Here is a 15,777-nt window from a genome sequence, read left to right on the forward strand (position 1 = left end):
TCTGGAGGGCAGAGAAGGCATTCCATTTGCCTTCTCTCCTCAGCGTTCATCTCGCACAGTGTCTGGCATATGGTTTGCCCTCACTAAATGTTTGCTGCACGAACACTTCCCACCTCCCGGTGAGAGTCCAAGTATCCCGTTAACGGGTGAGTTCCCAAGCTCTCCGCCTGCGTGGCAGGGATAATTAAGCCCCCAGCACCGTGATTGGCTGCAGCTGCAGGAGTGTGTCCCCGCCCACAGCGCCGGGAAAGTGCGCAGGCGCGCGACTCGGGCGCGCGCAGGCGCAGGAAGAGCGTAGCGCCTTGTCCAGTTTGGTGGTGTACGAGCTGCCGCGGCTGGAGAGTAGTGACCGGAATTGCTTGGTGAGTCTCCAGAAGTGGGGCTGAGGGAGCTGACCCGGGGGAATATTGTGATCATTCACCAAGAAGAAGTATATCGTGAAGGTTGAAAAGTTGGCGGTGTCGGACTTTAGGGCAGGAGGGGACATTCTGACCCGGGCTGGGCAGGTCGGGCCCGGAACTGGAATGCGAGGCACTTGGAGGCTGTCGGGGGGCTGACGGAGGAAGGTGGAGGGATGGTAGTTTTCTGGACCCTTCCTTGAACCAAGCTAAGGTAAACTCCCACTCCTCACCACCCATCCACGTAACCACAGTGGTCAGATAATTCTGAACTAGTTGTTTGAGGAAGGTCTCTGAGGTTCCTGGCATTAGAGATTCCTCGCTGTCTCGGAAAGTCCATTCCTACCTCGCGGCTTTACCGCAGACGCACGAAACGAATTTCTCAATTCGGGAATGGAGTAGAGGAGGGCGGGGGGGGGAGTACTGGAAAGTACTGTTTTCACCTCGTCCTTCTAATGGTCATTAGTCACCACAGTATTAGGAAGGGCAGGGTGAGGGTAGAGGAAATCGAAAGACATTAAAGTTGGGAAAAAATGAGAAGAGAATATTATTTTGCCTTTTGCTGCTTGTCATCTTGGAGAGGGTGACTGGGAGAGGGAAGTTTGGATACTGGCAGCTTCTGACAATATTCCCTCAAATTGTAAAAATGTAGCTTCTTAGTAGCAGATATTTCGAGAATTAAGAAGAATATTACTTAGTATGCCGTTAAGACTAGTGTTCAGATGTCCCAGTAAAATACTGCAGAAATAGCCAGATAGAAATGGTTCTCCCAAGTTCTTGCCCAGTTTGGATAACCACATTTGAAATTCATGAGACATTTGAAATTTGGTTTTTAAATACCTTGTACTAAAACTTTTAAAAATATTTCTTTCACCAGTAAAATTGATGCCTAAGCATCCAATGAGCACTTGTCATTCATTTTTTTTTTTTTTTTTTTTTTTTTTTTTTGGCAAGAGGTAATGAGAAAGAACACATTTATGTAAATATTAGCAATATGAGGAGAAACACCTCTTTTCACATTACCATGCTCATTTGACAGGTCATGTGAAAGTAAATAAAATGATCATTTAACTTAACCTACAGTTTGAATATTTATCAGTGTTTGTAGGGTGGGTTTTTGTGTTTTTTTAGGTGCTTGTTGTATGAGGGCATGCATTAGAAAATTGCTTTCATCTTAGTTTCAGAATAGGGATAACTTACATGCCATTGTTTTCTTAACAATCATAGTACACTTTCCTATAAGCAATAGAATTTCTATATGCATCTTAGTGTTTCTTGATTTTACTCTAAATGAACGTAAGCATAGTAACAAGCTCACTCAAGTAAAAGTCACATATTTTCTAATCATTCAAAGACAACATTGAACCAAGAAGAAAACAAACAAACAAAACAGGACCTGTTCCTCATGGGACAGTTGTCAGTACCTCACTTATCATGAATCACATACCATCATCATAAAATTTGTCTTTTTGAAGAGTATCTGTGTTATTATTTGACTTCATATTTTTAATGGGCTTTTTAAAAAATGGCTTCTTCCAAAGTGATAATCTGAAATCACGTTTTGGATTTATTTTATACCTTTTTCTAGTAAATATGTAAATATTAAATACGTAACTGTTCCTTTGATGGCTAAAACCATAGCTTGTTCTTACTCTGCAGTTTGGAAGATACTGCTTTGGGGCCTAATCTATTCTTTTTTAAAATGAAGTGAATATTGGACTATCTAAACTCTTAAGGCCAATAGACTTCAAAATTCTGTGAGCCCTATGATGGCCTACACTGTTATGACACAGTTCTAGTAAATTTACCTATTTGGTTTCACCAGGTTAAAGTAGATTAAAATAGCAAAAGGAGAAAAGGATATTTACTCTTGAGATTTCTGTGAAATCAGCTGCCTTTTGTTTTTGTTTGCTTTTCTTTTGATTAAGGCACCTTCTTTTCCTCCTTTGGTTCTTATGTCTTAAACATTCTGGGAACCTATATTTTAGTGGCGTTTGTACTCTGCATTATGTATATGTGTCGGCAGCCGTCCGTCTCGAGAGACGATGGTGTAGCTTCTTAAGAGTCTATCTGCACCGCCGAGAATGGTTGTGCAGTCCGACTCAGGAGTGACACGGTATCTGTCTCCTCCCGTGTTGAATTGACATCTTGCGATGACGCTGGAGTGTCCTCTCCAGTGAAGCTGAAGCTACAGAGCCTGGGCAGGGTGATATGGAGGGTCTGCTGTTGCCCATGCAGCAGACCCCCCCCCCCCCCCCTCTCTTCGCAGCTGAAGGGCCCAAGGGAAAGACGGAGTCAATACAGCTTGGCTTCAGGTGCGCCGCAGGAGTTGCCGGTGTTGACTACAACGTCAAACCGCCTTAGGGACTCCGGCTCCGGATTTTCTGTCGGGGTTTACTCCCTTAGCCTTTCCCCTGAAGAGGTATGCCGCAAGGCAGCGGAGGTTTTTTGGAGTCAGAGTTTTCCTTCTCTGATGATTATGTATATATATAAGTTAGTATTTATAATATATAATGTTGCTTGCATCAAGAGTGCTGAACTTTTTATTCCAGTGCCATAATTTTGTTTCCAGGTCTGTAGATTGACAGAGGAGTATATTATAAGGATTGGTATTTTCTTTGTCATAGTGGGTAATGATTTGAAACTGATGGATCCAGTGCCTCCAACAATTGGAGGAAGAGGATTGTGGAGCCAGGAAACAGCATGTACTGTGTAATTTTGGGGGTGGAGGTGGTGGTCCATTTGCATTCATTTAAACTCACTGATATTTTGGTTTTGCTGTGTTGCCACTAAGATATTTAAATTACTGATTATTTTTCTGGAATTCCCGCATCTTGTTGATTTATAAGTTGGATTTAAAGTTTGTTTAAGAATTATTTTAACAATTTTGACAATTGAGATTACCTTTAGATGGCCCCTTGAGCTTACAAAATAAAATCCAAACTTTTTAGTGTGGTATACAAAACCCTTCACAATCTGTCTCCTGTCTGCCTTTTAAAGCCGTTCTGCCCTACTCGTATGCATGTTAAGTTCTTGCGTGACTATTGAGGTCTTACCTTGTGGCACTTCTTTGTTAGTCTAAAATCACAATTCTTTTTGGAGTTGATCATGCTTGACTTTCAGTCCAAAATAAAACGATAGATGTTTAATTATTATGAAAAGCTATAATAGCTTTATTGAGCACTATGTGACTGTGACAGCCAAATGCTTTGCATGAACAACATTTGAAATAAGCATTATATTCTCATTTCATGAGAAAACTGAGTCACAGAAGTTAAGTAATCAACGGTCAGGATTTGAAACCATTATGACTCCAAATATTGGGCACTTAACCGCTACACTGTATTGCTTTTTATATAAATAAGAATGCCACTCTTTAAATCTACTGAGGGGGGATATTCTTTCGTAGGGAGTACTTATGCTTTCTCTCTGTGGCATCTGACTCCTGGTATCAGAATATTTGAGAACCTAACCAGAAAGCTTCTAGTTTTGAATGGTTTGGGTGAATATTTCATGCTGGTGAGGTGAAGCCTTGCCAGTGATCTCCACCTCACACTCTCCCTGGCAGATATCATACTCGTGTCTGCCAGATTGTCTCTCTCTTCCCTGGAAAATGAATGCTGCATTCTTGAGCTTCCTTCTTCCTTTTTCTTTTTCACATAGAGCAGCTTTTTCTATTCTCATAGCCTTTCTTTTAGACAGGTTTAATATAAGTGATTAGTTTATTATAATCACATCTAGATCTGCCTTTTCAGAATTATACGCTGGTCACTTAGAGAAAAGCTGTGTAAGTTCCATAGATGATCAGGACTTGAAAACTAGGTATTGAACATCAAGCAATTAAGTTATAATAGGTGCTTCTGTAAAATTGAAGTGTAATTTTGGTCTTTTAGGTTCATGATTTTTTGTGGTACTTTCTTACTCATGTGTTTGAATCATGTGCTTCAGTGGTGTTTGAAACCAAGATGTTTAATAGATATAATTTAGTGGTGTACTTACATTTGTGTTGTTTGAGGGGGCCTTGGCGCAAGAATAGCTCAAGTTGTTCCTGCAGAAGGAAGTTGAAAGAAAACTCAAAAGAGGAAGTAAAAGGAGGAAACTAGCCTTAACATAAATAGGATTCTTATCTAAATGCCTTCAGTAAAAATTAAATTTCCTAACCAGCACATGGATTCTTTTTGGCCTAACCTAGAGTATTTAGAGTATTTTGGAATTCTGTGCACCCTGTACTTTTTCAGTATGTGTGTGGATATTTTTCCTTCCTTCCTTCCTTCCTTCCTTCCTTCCTTCCTTCCCTCTTTCCTTCCTTCCATGTGAACATTTTTAACCTTTCATGTTAAAAATGGAATCTAAGAGCAAATATATATTTCTAAAAAGAAACTAAATTCTTTTACCCAGTAGATAATGGTCTGTATCTGAATTTCTGCTTTGTTCTCTGTAATTCTCCATTATTTATCCATTCCTTCTCTATTATTTATCTCTATAGAGTCTTCAAGAAAGAGTTGTTTAGGTGTATTGTGCATATACTTGTACTTCATTAGGTGCTTAGAATGGCGCCTAATAACTCACTGCATAAGATACAAGTGTGAGGTAGGCCTGATTGGCAAGACTGTGTCTGAACAAAATATTCATCCAAATATTTTGGCTCTGATTCTAAGTTTACCTAGAAGCTTTCTGATTAGCTTCTCAAACATTCTGATACCAGGAATTAGATACTGCAGATAATAAACATAACAAATAACATGAATACAAATGCTCAGTTCATTAATAATTGTCATTTCATGAGTCTTTACTCTGTGTTAGGCACTGTACTGAGCACTTTATGTATATTAACTAATTTTATTTCTGAAACAAATGTGGGAGGTAGAACTGTTAATCTAATGAATGAGGAAACAGACTTGAATAGGTTAAGTAAATTGCCTGGGTATTAGAGGTAGGATGAATTCAGAGTATCATATCAGAGTCTGTGTTATTAGCTGCTACATGATGCTCACTCAACACAATTTATTAAATGATCTCATCAGAAGTAGCAAATTTAGTCACAGGAGAATTAATAACTGAAATTATATTCAGTCCAGCTAGTCTGGTAGAGAGGCAGTATTAAGTTCACAAAACAACTAGAAAATTGAAAAAGTGAAAAGGAAAACTATGTATTTGGACACAGTGGAAGAGTGCTTTGTTTTCTGTATCCTAACTACAATCTATCAGAAAATACACTTTTCAAAGGAAACAAAAATAGTTTTCTTAATATCAGAATATGTTCCCTTACTTAATAGTAGATGCATGAAAAATATTTGGAATGAATTAGAAGGGATATATTCTAGGACTAGGGTTCCTTTCTGCCAAGCCTACAGATTGGGCAGGTACTGACTCCTCATTGCTCTTTATCTGTCAGTGTAAATGAGTTTTCACCTATCTCTTGGGGAGGTCACAATAGCTATATGGTAGTTTTCACCACATTCTGTTCTGGCAGCCCTGGACTGGAGTTTCCCTCTTCATTTGGGCTCTGGTGTAGCTTGCCTTCCTAAAACCACAGACCTCTGCAAACAACTGCTTTCTATTCCTCAGCTACCATCAAGTCTGTTCCAAGAAGGCCCCCAACCACCCTTTCCCACAGCCAGTAAGGATTGTGTATTATAGAAAAAGCGTAAGAGCCAGGAGAGTTGCATTTTATTCTCTTAGCATAAAGAAGTTGAACTAGATGATCTCTGAGATTTATTTATCTTCAGAGACAATTCTCTGTAATAAGAATTAAACAGAAACATTGTTACCAGATAATTGATTGGTTAATTAAGCAGAAATTTCTGTAGGCTAGTATTCTCCAAATGGTGTTACATGGAACCCTGTTTCCTTGGGATTGATAAAAATATTCTTGGAAGGAAGGATTTTATGGCCATCTATATTTGATTGGGATAGCCACAGTTAAGCAGATTTCTTCACTGCTTCAGAACTTCTGGTTTCCAACCAAGAATTTAACTATCCACCTAGTCTGTGATGTCAGGAAAATAGAAAAAATAGGGGGTTGCGAGGTACAAGAGCTAAATATGTTTATTGTAGAAAGTCACTGGATGATATTTATAATTGAAAATATCAAGAAACAACACAATAAGCTTATGACTTAAAAAATGTACCACTAAACACTAGAACAACTAGTACTATTGAAAATTTTGCCTCTGGGGTCCTGGAAGCAGGAATTGATTTGGGACAGGAAGGAAGGCAGGGTAACTGCTGTTTATTGCTGTTATAAAACCATTTAACTTCTCATTTGATTAAAATTAAAAGGAGAGGACTATAAAATCTTCAAAAATAACTTACTGGCAGAATAACATTCTATTATGTATACTATAAATTATTCAGTCAAACTATCATTGGTTATTTAGATCACTTTAATATTTTTAATGTTATAAATAATCCTGGGACTAACATTTTTGCCTTATCTGTGATTTTCTTTGTTTTTTTAAGTATATTTTATTGATTATGCTATTACAGTTGTCTCAATTTTTTCCCCTTTTCCCCCCGTCTGCCCAGTACCTCCCTACCCTCCAGCAATTTCTGCCCCATCCCTTAGTTCACGTCCATGGGTCATGCATATAGGTTCTTTGGCTTCTCCATTTACTTTACTTAATGTCTCCCTGTCTATTTTGTACCTACCAGTTATGCTTCTTGATCCCTGTGCCTTTTCCACTATTCTCCTCCTTTTCCCTCCCCACTGATAACCCTCCATATGATCTCCATATCTATGGTTCTGTTCCTGTTCTAGTTGTCTGCTTAGTTTGTTTTTGTTTTTTTTAGATTCAGTTGTGAGTTTGTTATCATTTTAATGTTCATAGTTTTAATCTTATTTTTCTTTAATGTGTCTCTTTAACATTGCATTTAATAAGGGCTTGGTGATGATGAACTCCTTTAGCTTTACCTTGTCTGGGAAGCACTTTAAAAGCCTATGAAATAGATTCTGTTATCTCTGTTTTACAAATGCAGAAACCGGGTCTTAGAGGGGTTAGGTAATTTTGTCCAAGGTCATACAACAAATACATTTTGGCACCAGAATTTGAATGCTGGAGCTCCCTCTACTCACCACTATTCATTTCTACTTTGAACAGAGGTTTCCACTTATTTCCACAGAAGTTACCATGAAAGTCTAATCATAGTATGCCAAAGAGAATAACAATTTTTTAAAAAAGGATTTTACTTCTTTAGAGAGAGGGGGAGGGAGGGAGAGAAGTGTGAATTGCAAGTGAAGCATCAGTTGGTCGCCTTTTACACAACCCAGGCATGTGCCCTGGTGGGGGATCAAACCAGTGACCTTTCGGTTCACAGGCTGGCGCTCAATCCACTGAACCACACCAGCCAGGGCGAGAATAGCAAATTTTATCAAACTGTTAAGACTACAGTAATAAATTGAATGTAACTCATAGAACAACTTATGTTGTAATTAATTTTTGTTTTAAGAGAAGGAAAAAGGCAAGAAACTAACTTGATAGAATATTTTTTTTATTTTTTATTTTTTAAAGAATTTATTTACTTTTCAAGAGAGGGAAAGGGAGGGAAAAAAGAGAGGGAGAGAAATATCAGTGTGTGAGAGACACATCAATTGGTTGCCTCTGCATGCCCCAATCTGGGGACTTGGCCTATTATTAATGTAGATAATTTCAGGTCTAAATTATTATAAAATAGCTGAAAACTGATTACTCTGGTCTTTCTAGTTCTTCCATTTAAACTGTCTTTGAATCTGGAAGAGATCAGATTTCATGGTTTTATTCCTTATAGAATTTGTTGGGATTACATTGGTTAATAAAATTAAATAGGTTTGAGGTGTACAATTCTGTAATACATTATTTATATGTTGTATTGTGTGTTCACTACCCTAGGTTAGGTCTTCTTCCATCTCATGGTTTTATTATAGAATGTGTCAAGAAGGGTACTTAGCCTATTTTGTGATATTCGATACTTCTTAAATTTTTTTTTGAACCTTAACCCAAGGATATGTTTATTGATTTTTAGAGCGAGGGGAAGGGATAAAGAGGAGAAACATCACTGCAAGAGAGAAACATTGATCGATTATCTCCCATACCTGCCCCAACTAGGAATCAAACCTACAACCTAGGCATGTGCCCTGACTAGGAATTGAACCTACAGCCTTTTTGGTGTATGGGATGATGCTCCAACCATCTGAGCCACCCGACCAGGGCTCAGCACTTCTTATATCATCTTATATTTGTTAAGGGTAAGTGCATCCAACAGGTAAGACTCTTTACCAGACCATGAGCTATCCTTGGTTGCAGAGTAGATTCAAACTTGAATATTGAGTCTGCTCTTTAACTGACTTAGTCACCCTGGGCAATTACTACCTTAAACTGAGCCTTAGTTTCCCTGTCCATGAAATGGTATAACAGAGATAATGATCTGCTATATAAATACTTAGTAGGGTGTATAACTTAAAGTAGGTATTCAATAAACATTTCTTCCTCCTCACTCCCCCCAAGCTTTAAAATAGGAAAGAAATTAAGGATAAATTAGGAATCTTCTGGTAAGCCCAAATGGGCCATAATAAAGGAGATGAGGTACAAGAGCTCTGAGAAAAATTATTTGTCTCTCAAAGGCACATGATTAGCATAGTATGATGTATTAAGTTCCTGGAGCATTGGGAAGTTGACACAGATATTTAAGTTTATGTCTAAGAAAAGTAAGTTTAATGGGATCTTTGTGTCAAGTGATATATTGTTTTCCTTCCCCTTTCCCTCTCCTGATTCTCTTTACTCCAACATTCTGGATAGCTCTTTCCTGACTTCATGAGAAAAACTACTGCAGTTAATAATAAATATGCATAAAGCTATGGTAGGCAGTCAGACAGACATGTGCAGAGCAATTGGTCAGGTACAGGAGGTCATCAGGGTGGAACGTCCTGGATGCCTAGCCACAGGCAAAACTGGGAAACCTAGGACCGGGCCCTCAGGGTAACCTTTTCTTCCCCAGCATATCACTGGTCATGTGTCATGTGGTTTATACCCCCTTGTGAGAAATGCTCACAATAAAAACTGGGACACAGGACATGAGCAGTAAAGCGAGGCCTTTATTCATAAGTCTGCAGAGCCGGGCACACCCTCACAGCCAGGAGAATGTGCACGCCAAGTAGACAAAGGAAACTGGTTTTATAGTCTTAGCTTCCCCACCCTGAAATTGCCACCCTAAAGTGGTTATCTTTTCCACCCTAAAGTGATTATCTTCCTTGCCCTAAAGTGGGAGTGATTAGCTTCCCTGCCCTAACGCAATTAGCTCCCCATCCCCTCTCCTTCTTCCCCATTTCTCCATTACTGGTTACTCCAGAGTTACAATCTAACACCTAACACGGTTATCTAAATGCCCCTTCTGTGGTTTGTAGATATGCCAGTGCTGTCAACTCCCTTCTCAGAGATCCTCTAATTACATTTGCCCTTAAGACCCTTTAATTATATTTGCCCTTTGTTACTAATGACTTTTTACTGGTTTGGGAGTCACTATGTCCTTGTTTCTAACACCCTGACCTTTCATGTCTCTCATCATGTGGCTCAGACCCTCCACTGACCTTTTCTCCCCAGGCTGTTACTAGTCATTTGTGTTAGACCCCTAAGTGGGGGAATGAACAAGAGGGCCAGAGAGAATAACCCTTAGGCATTAAGCCCCTAGGACAATGAGGTTTTGACTCACATCAGATATATGCAGGCCTCAGTTGTGTTTCAGCTCCAGGCTGAGAAAAGCAGCAAAACCAGACAAGCAACACCAAGACTGACCTTAGGGCCATGTGCACTGACTAATGACCCTCTGCCCTGATGCAGACCAGTAAGTGGAGACCAGGACCTTCGGAAAGCCAAGGAATATTTTATTGGGATCTTCCTCTGGGACCACCCCGAAAATCTCCACCCTTAAAATAAAAGCCTTTATGACAGAGGACCCAGAGTCCCCCTCTTCTCCCCGCCCCGCCCCAGGTGTGTTACTCTTACCCTTCTCCTAAGCTCCAAGGGCCCCTTCTTTTGCCTCTGTAACTTGTTTCCTGAGCCAATTTCTTCTACTACTCACTTCTACCTCTGAGACTTTCTAAATAAACTTTCTTTTATGGTTTGATTCTTAGCTCTGAATTCTTTCTTAGCCAGAACTCAAGTACTGAGGTTGCTGAACCAAGGTCCGGTCTGACTCTGTCACCAGACACGGATTAGCGGGGAACAGATCTGCCTCAGGATGGCCTGTAGTGTGCAGGTTCTTGACTTTGTGTAGGAAAGATTTCAAAACACAAGTCCAGGTGATGTTGTGAGTACATTTATTAAAGCTGGGAACAGTGAAACAAAGGAAGGACTTAAGATAGAAGGAGCAACAGGAGAGAGCCTAGGTAGTGCTCTGCTTTTGTTACAGAACCCCTGGGCTGCTCCAGTTGAAAACAAACCCACGGGCTCTTTAGTTAGGGGCCCGATTGCCTGCCGCCAAAATTATAACTCTCAATACCAGAGTTTGGTGAAAAGAAAACGAATTGTTTATTTAACAGTTATATAGATTTAGTTATTTGCGGATTTCCGTTGTTAAGTCTTATGCTCTTTAAAACACCCACAAACACATATCCTTGCCTCCCCCCTTCCAAACCAGGCTAGTTTTAGGAAAGTTAGAGAAACCGTTTCCCTACTTTCCAAACACAGTTCAGCTTTACCAGCAGCTGCCAATCACTCAATCTGATTGGGGAGGTCCTTTCTGTGCTGTGGTGCCCTCCAGCTCTCAATGCAGGACCACCTGGATTCTCAGCCTCCTTGCAAACTGTCTTCTTCCTGCAAACTGTGTGGATCTTCTCTCCTTCTCAAAACTGCATGGCAAGAGCCTCTTAAAGCAGCCTGGAGACCCCTTCTCCAAGCCACATGGAGAAGGCCCCTTCACCAAGCCACGTGGAGGGAGCACACGAGAGAGCTAGAGTGAGAGCCCGAGTCAGAGCGCCAGAGCGAGAGCGCGAGCCAGAGAGCGAGAGTCCCAGAGTGAGAGCATGAGCGAGAGCCAGAGAGAGAGTCCGAGCTAAAATGTCTGCAGCTGCTTATATATCCCTGACTGCGTCATCTGACGCAGTGGGCGTTGCAAACAGTTCTGACCATTCACAGAACCTTACGTAGGCTCTGTGTGCTTTCCATACGGTCCCCTAGTTCAAGACTCCTCCCATCTGCCTGAGGCTTTGGATGCATTAAAGCCATTTGCATAAGAAAGACAGTAGCCACCAGCCTCAGGCATGTGGAAGGATTTGAAAAGCTGCTTACTTCTCCCCATCCCCCAGCAGCAAACTCTGGGGATTTTTGGACTCCCCTGTTTCTGTAACACTTTGGCTCCTTAGGAACTTTAAAGGAAAGAAGTGAGTGAAGTCAGGGCTGCTGTTAGCTCACTGGGAAATGAGGGTCACAGTGACAGAAGTGAGCCAAGGTCGGGCTCTGTTAGCTCAGTGGGAAGTCAGAAAAAAGGGGGCCTTGGAGACAGGATCAGGGGGTAAGCCTGGGAGGAGCTGCCACTGCCTGCCACTCCCCTGGTTGCATGTCTTGTGGCTACCCTTAGAGTTTAGGAGGAAGTAAAATGTTTATGCCCAAGAAGGGGCATGGGCTGGGCGTCCTCTACAGCAAGCCCACACTGATATCCTTTGTTTCGAGGGTTTTATTTCTCTACTGCTGGTGAGAATCTTAAGAGAGGGTTTTAGCAGAATATTCATCAGCTTTCCAAATGAGCATATAAGGGTATTTGGGATTATTTTTTGATCTGTTTTACTTTTATCTTGGGTATGTCTGGCTCTGATGGGGTTTTTGTTATTTGTTCCTCAGACTTCATCTGTCCTTGGGTTTAACTGGCATAAATGGCATTAATTGGGTCTCTGTTCTGTACTCGCCACCCCCCCCCCCCAGTAGGTTGATTTAAGATGTATTCTCTAGTTAGGGAGGAGAGCTATAAACCATTTACTTTTAAGTATCCTTGGTTAGGAAAGATAAGGTCTTGTGATTCACTAGCTGGCTGTAAGTTATTCAGATTGTTTGGCCTTGTTTAGTTTTCTTGTCTCTTGTTTCTCCATTTCACTTGCCCAGGAATTTTACTGACTTCTTACTATCCCACCTCAGCTCCACCAGTATAACACCTGGTGCCGTTCTTGCTGCCAACATAGCTATATAGCTAATTCTAGGTTGTACTCTGCCTGATACTTCTGAGCAGTTTAGTAAAGGCTAATAAAGACAAAGTATTCTTTGTCTCTTTTTGTCCTCCCCCTTACAATTCTACTTTGTCTCATTTACTCCCATTTACTATAATCATGAGCTTAACACCCTCAAGGATCCAGAGTCAAGAAGTCTTAGGAAGCCTGTGTCCTGATGTCAGCCTGCCAGACATGTGAGATCTTTACAGAAGTCTGTTTCTTATCTGTGTGTCATCTACTCAGGGAAGAAAAAAAGTACTAGGAAGTACTATTGAGTTCACCAAAAGGGTGTGTCCTTCAGTGTTGCCATGCCAGTAGTGACAGTTCACATCTGCCTCTCAACTACAACTACATATGCTTTTTTTTAGTTGATAATTAGAAAGCAGGATGCTTGGAATCTTCTAGTTTGACAGAGGTCAATTTTGTATTCAAGCCTATCTCTGAACCTATATGGAGCTCTGCTCGTTTTTAATAGGAAGGTAGCAAATATTGGCTTGTAATTGGCGAGAATCACCTCTAGGAGTAGAATCACCAACTTAAATAATTTGAAAGATGTGGACGTCCTTACTCCCAAAATGGCTTTCTTCCATAGGAAAACCTGACTAGGGGTGTCATTTCCAGGCACTAATTGATTAGTGTATATTGCTTTTCTTACTACTTTCTGCTTTGTTGGGATTTGAGAAGGATGGATAAATTTGGAGCATACTGCCTGGGAAGGGCAGGCTTTAAAAGGGATCTTGTTGGGGCTCTAGGAAGTGATGGAGAAGCACAAGACTCCCTGGGCAGGAGATTGGGGTATTACATAAAAGAAAGTTACAAAAATCGAGATGAGAAGGAACAAAAGTAGCTCTTTTTCTTTTCATAATTGTAAATGAAAAAGGTTGACAAAAGAAAACTGTAGCATGAACATGTGTGTGTTAAAGCCAAAGGTTCATAAACAGTTAGTAAAGTACTAATGCATATGGTTCTGTTTATGATTATATCTAATGAATGATCAGTTCTTAATTCAAGGAAGGCCTTTATATTTTGATTATACATCTTAGAATAGGAAACTTTTGCCATACCCACAATCATACTATGTCAAACAAGGTATGAAATTAAATTTGCATTTATAATTAATAATATTATTTTTCATCAGGATTAACCGCTTTAATCAAAGCTCAAAATACTTTTAATAAAAATTTTTAAAGATTTTATTTGTCTCTTTTTAGAGAGAGGGGAAGGGAGGGAGGAAGAGAAGGAAAGAAATATCAATGCGTGGTTGCCTCTTGCGCACCCCCAACTGGGGACCTGCCAAGGCATGTCCCCTGACCAAAATCAAACTGGTGATCCTCTGGATTGCAGGCCAGTGTTCAGTCCACTGAGCCAAACCAGCCACGGCAAGGCTCAAAATCTTAATTAACTTTAAAAAACCAAAAATTCTCCTGCCTGAGTAGCTCAGTTGGTTAGAGTATCATGCTTACCTGCCAAGATTGCAGCCCCAGTCAGTGCATATATGAGAATCAGCCAATGAATGCATAAATAAGTAAAACAACAAATCAATGTCTGACTGTCTCTCTTCCACCCTCCACTTCCTCTCCCCCTCATCCCCTCTTCTGCTTACCCTTCCTCTTTGTCTGTAAATCAGTAAATAAAAATAAACAAGTAGACTTAACAGTTAAGATGGCAGCATAGGTAAACATGGCTCACCTCCTCGCATAACCACATCAAAATCACAACTAAAATAAAGAACAACCATCACTCAGAACGATCAGAAATGAAGTTGAATGGAAGTCTGACAATTATGGAATTAAAAAAACAACATCTGTCCAAACTATTAGGAAGGATGGAGATGTGGAACAGACTGGTCCCACACCCACATGGGGGGGGATAAAAATTCAAGAGGGATATCTCAGGAGTAAGGAGTCCCAATCCCAAACCAGGCCTCCCAGCCCAGGGTTCCAAGTGCCAGGAAGATAAGTCTCCATAACATCTGGCTGCAAAAACCATCAGGGATTGAGTCAGTGGAAGAAAATTCTGGAGTCCAGAAGTTTCCCTTGAAGAACCCATACACGGACATACTCAGACTCTCTGAGCTGTAGCACCCGGGTAGGATCTCAAGAGGCCCCAGTGGCATAAAGGGAGGAACTGAAGAGTCTGCCATCAAGGTGGGAGCTAGGGGATAGTTTTCTCTCAGACAGAAAGGCAGGAAAAGGTTATTGTCCCTTTTGTGGGCCCTCTCCCTACAGAGTCACACCACCCTGCCCTGAACAGCTGATTCTCCATGGAGGGCAGAGGTTGGTGGAGAGAGGTCACAGCCAGTCCTTGCAGCTGACTGGCCTGAGTAAATCCCTTCCATTGACCTTCCAACAGCAATCAGGGCTCAACTACAAGAGGATGGTGTACCCAGCCCACATGAAGGGCACACCTCAAGTACCCAGCTTGGAAGATACAGGAGCCTGTGCCACTGGACCCTACAGGACACCTAGTATATTAAGCCACGCTACCAAGAGACAGAGTCATAGCAGTTCTACCTAAAACATAGAAACATACACAGGGAGGCTGAAAAAATGAGCAAAGAAATGGTCCAAGTGAAAGAACAGATCAAAACTCCAGGAAAAGAACAAAGCAAAATAGAGATAAGGAATATATCAGATGCAGGTTTAAAACACTGGTTATTAGGATGCTCAAGGAGCTTTGTGAGGACCTCAACAGCATAAAAAAGATCCAGTCAGAAATGAAGGGTACACTAATTGAAATAAAGAACAATTTACAGGGACACAAGAGTAGAGTGGATTAAGCTAAGAATCAAATGATTTGGAACATAAGGAAGCAAAAACAACCAATCAGAAAAGAAGAAAAAGGAATCTGAAAAATGAAGGTATTGTAAGCAGCCTCTGGGACAACTTCAAGCGTCCCAGCATGTGCATCATAGGGGTGCCAGAAGGAGAAGAGAAAGAGCAAGAAATTGGAAATTTATTTGAAAAAGTAATGAAAGAAGGCTTTCCTAATTTGGTGAAGGAAATAGACATACAAGTCCAGAAAGTACAGAGTCCCAAACAAGATGGATACAAACAGGCCCACTCCAAGACACATCATAATTAAAATGCCAAAGGTTAAAGATAAGGAGATAATCTTAAAAGTGACAGGAGAAAAGAAGTTAGTTACTTACAGGGGAATTCCCATAAGACTGTCAGCTGATTTCTCAAAAGAAACTTCAGGCTAGAA

The 15,777-nt window shown here is 40.7% G+C and overlaps 1 protein-coding gene across 2 annotated transcripts in view; it reads left to right on the plus strand.

Annotated features, from left to right (window-relative positions):
- Positions 1 to 272: 272 nt before the first annotated feature.
- The window catches only part of SNAP23 (synaptosome associated protein 23), a 38,866-nt gene continuing 23,361 nt past the window's right edge, over positions 273 to 15,777 (plus strand). For both annotated transcript variants that reach the window (XM_090270479.1, XM_090270480.1), the window contains exon 1: positions 273 to 362. The gene's annotated coding sequence lies outside the window, so the exon portion shown is untranslated. The remainder of the gene's footprint in view (positions 363 to 15,777) is intronic.

This window comes from Furipterus horrens, unplaced genomic scaffold, assembly GCF_987537825.1.
Source record: "Furipterus horrens unplaced genomic scaffold, mFurHor1.1.pri manual_scaffold_3, whole genome shotgun sequence".
In the NCBI taxonomy this organism is placed as follows: Eukaryota; Metazoa; Chordata; class Mammalia; order Chiroptera; family Furipteridae; genus Furipterus; species Furipterus horrens.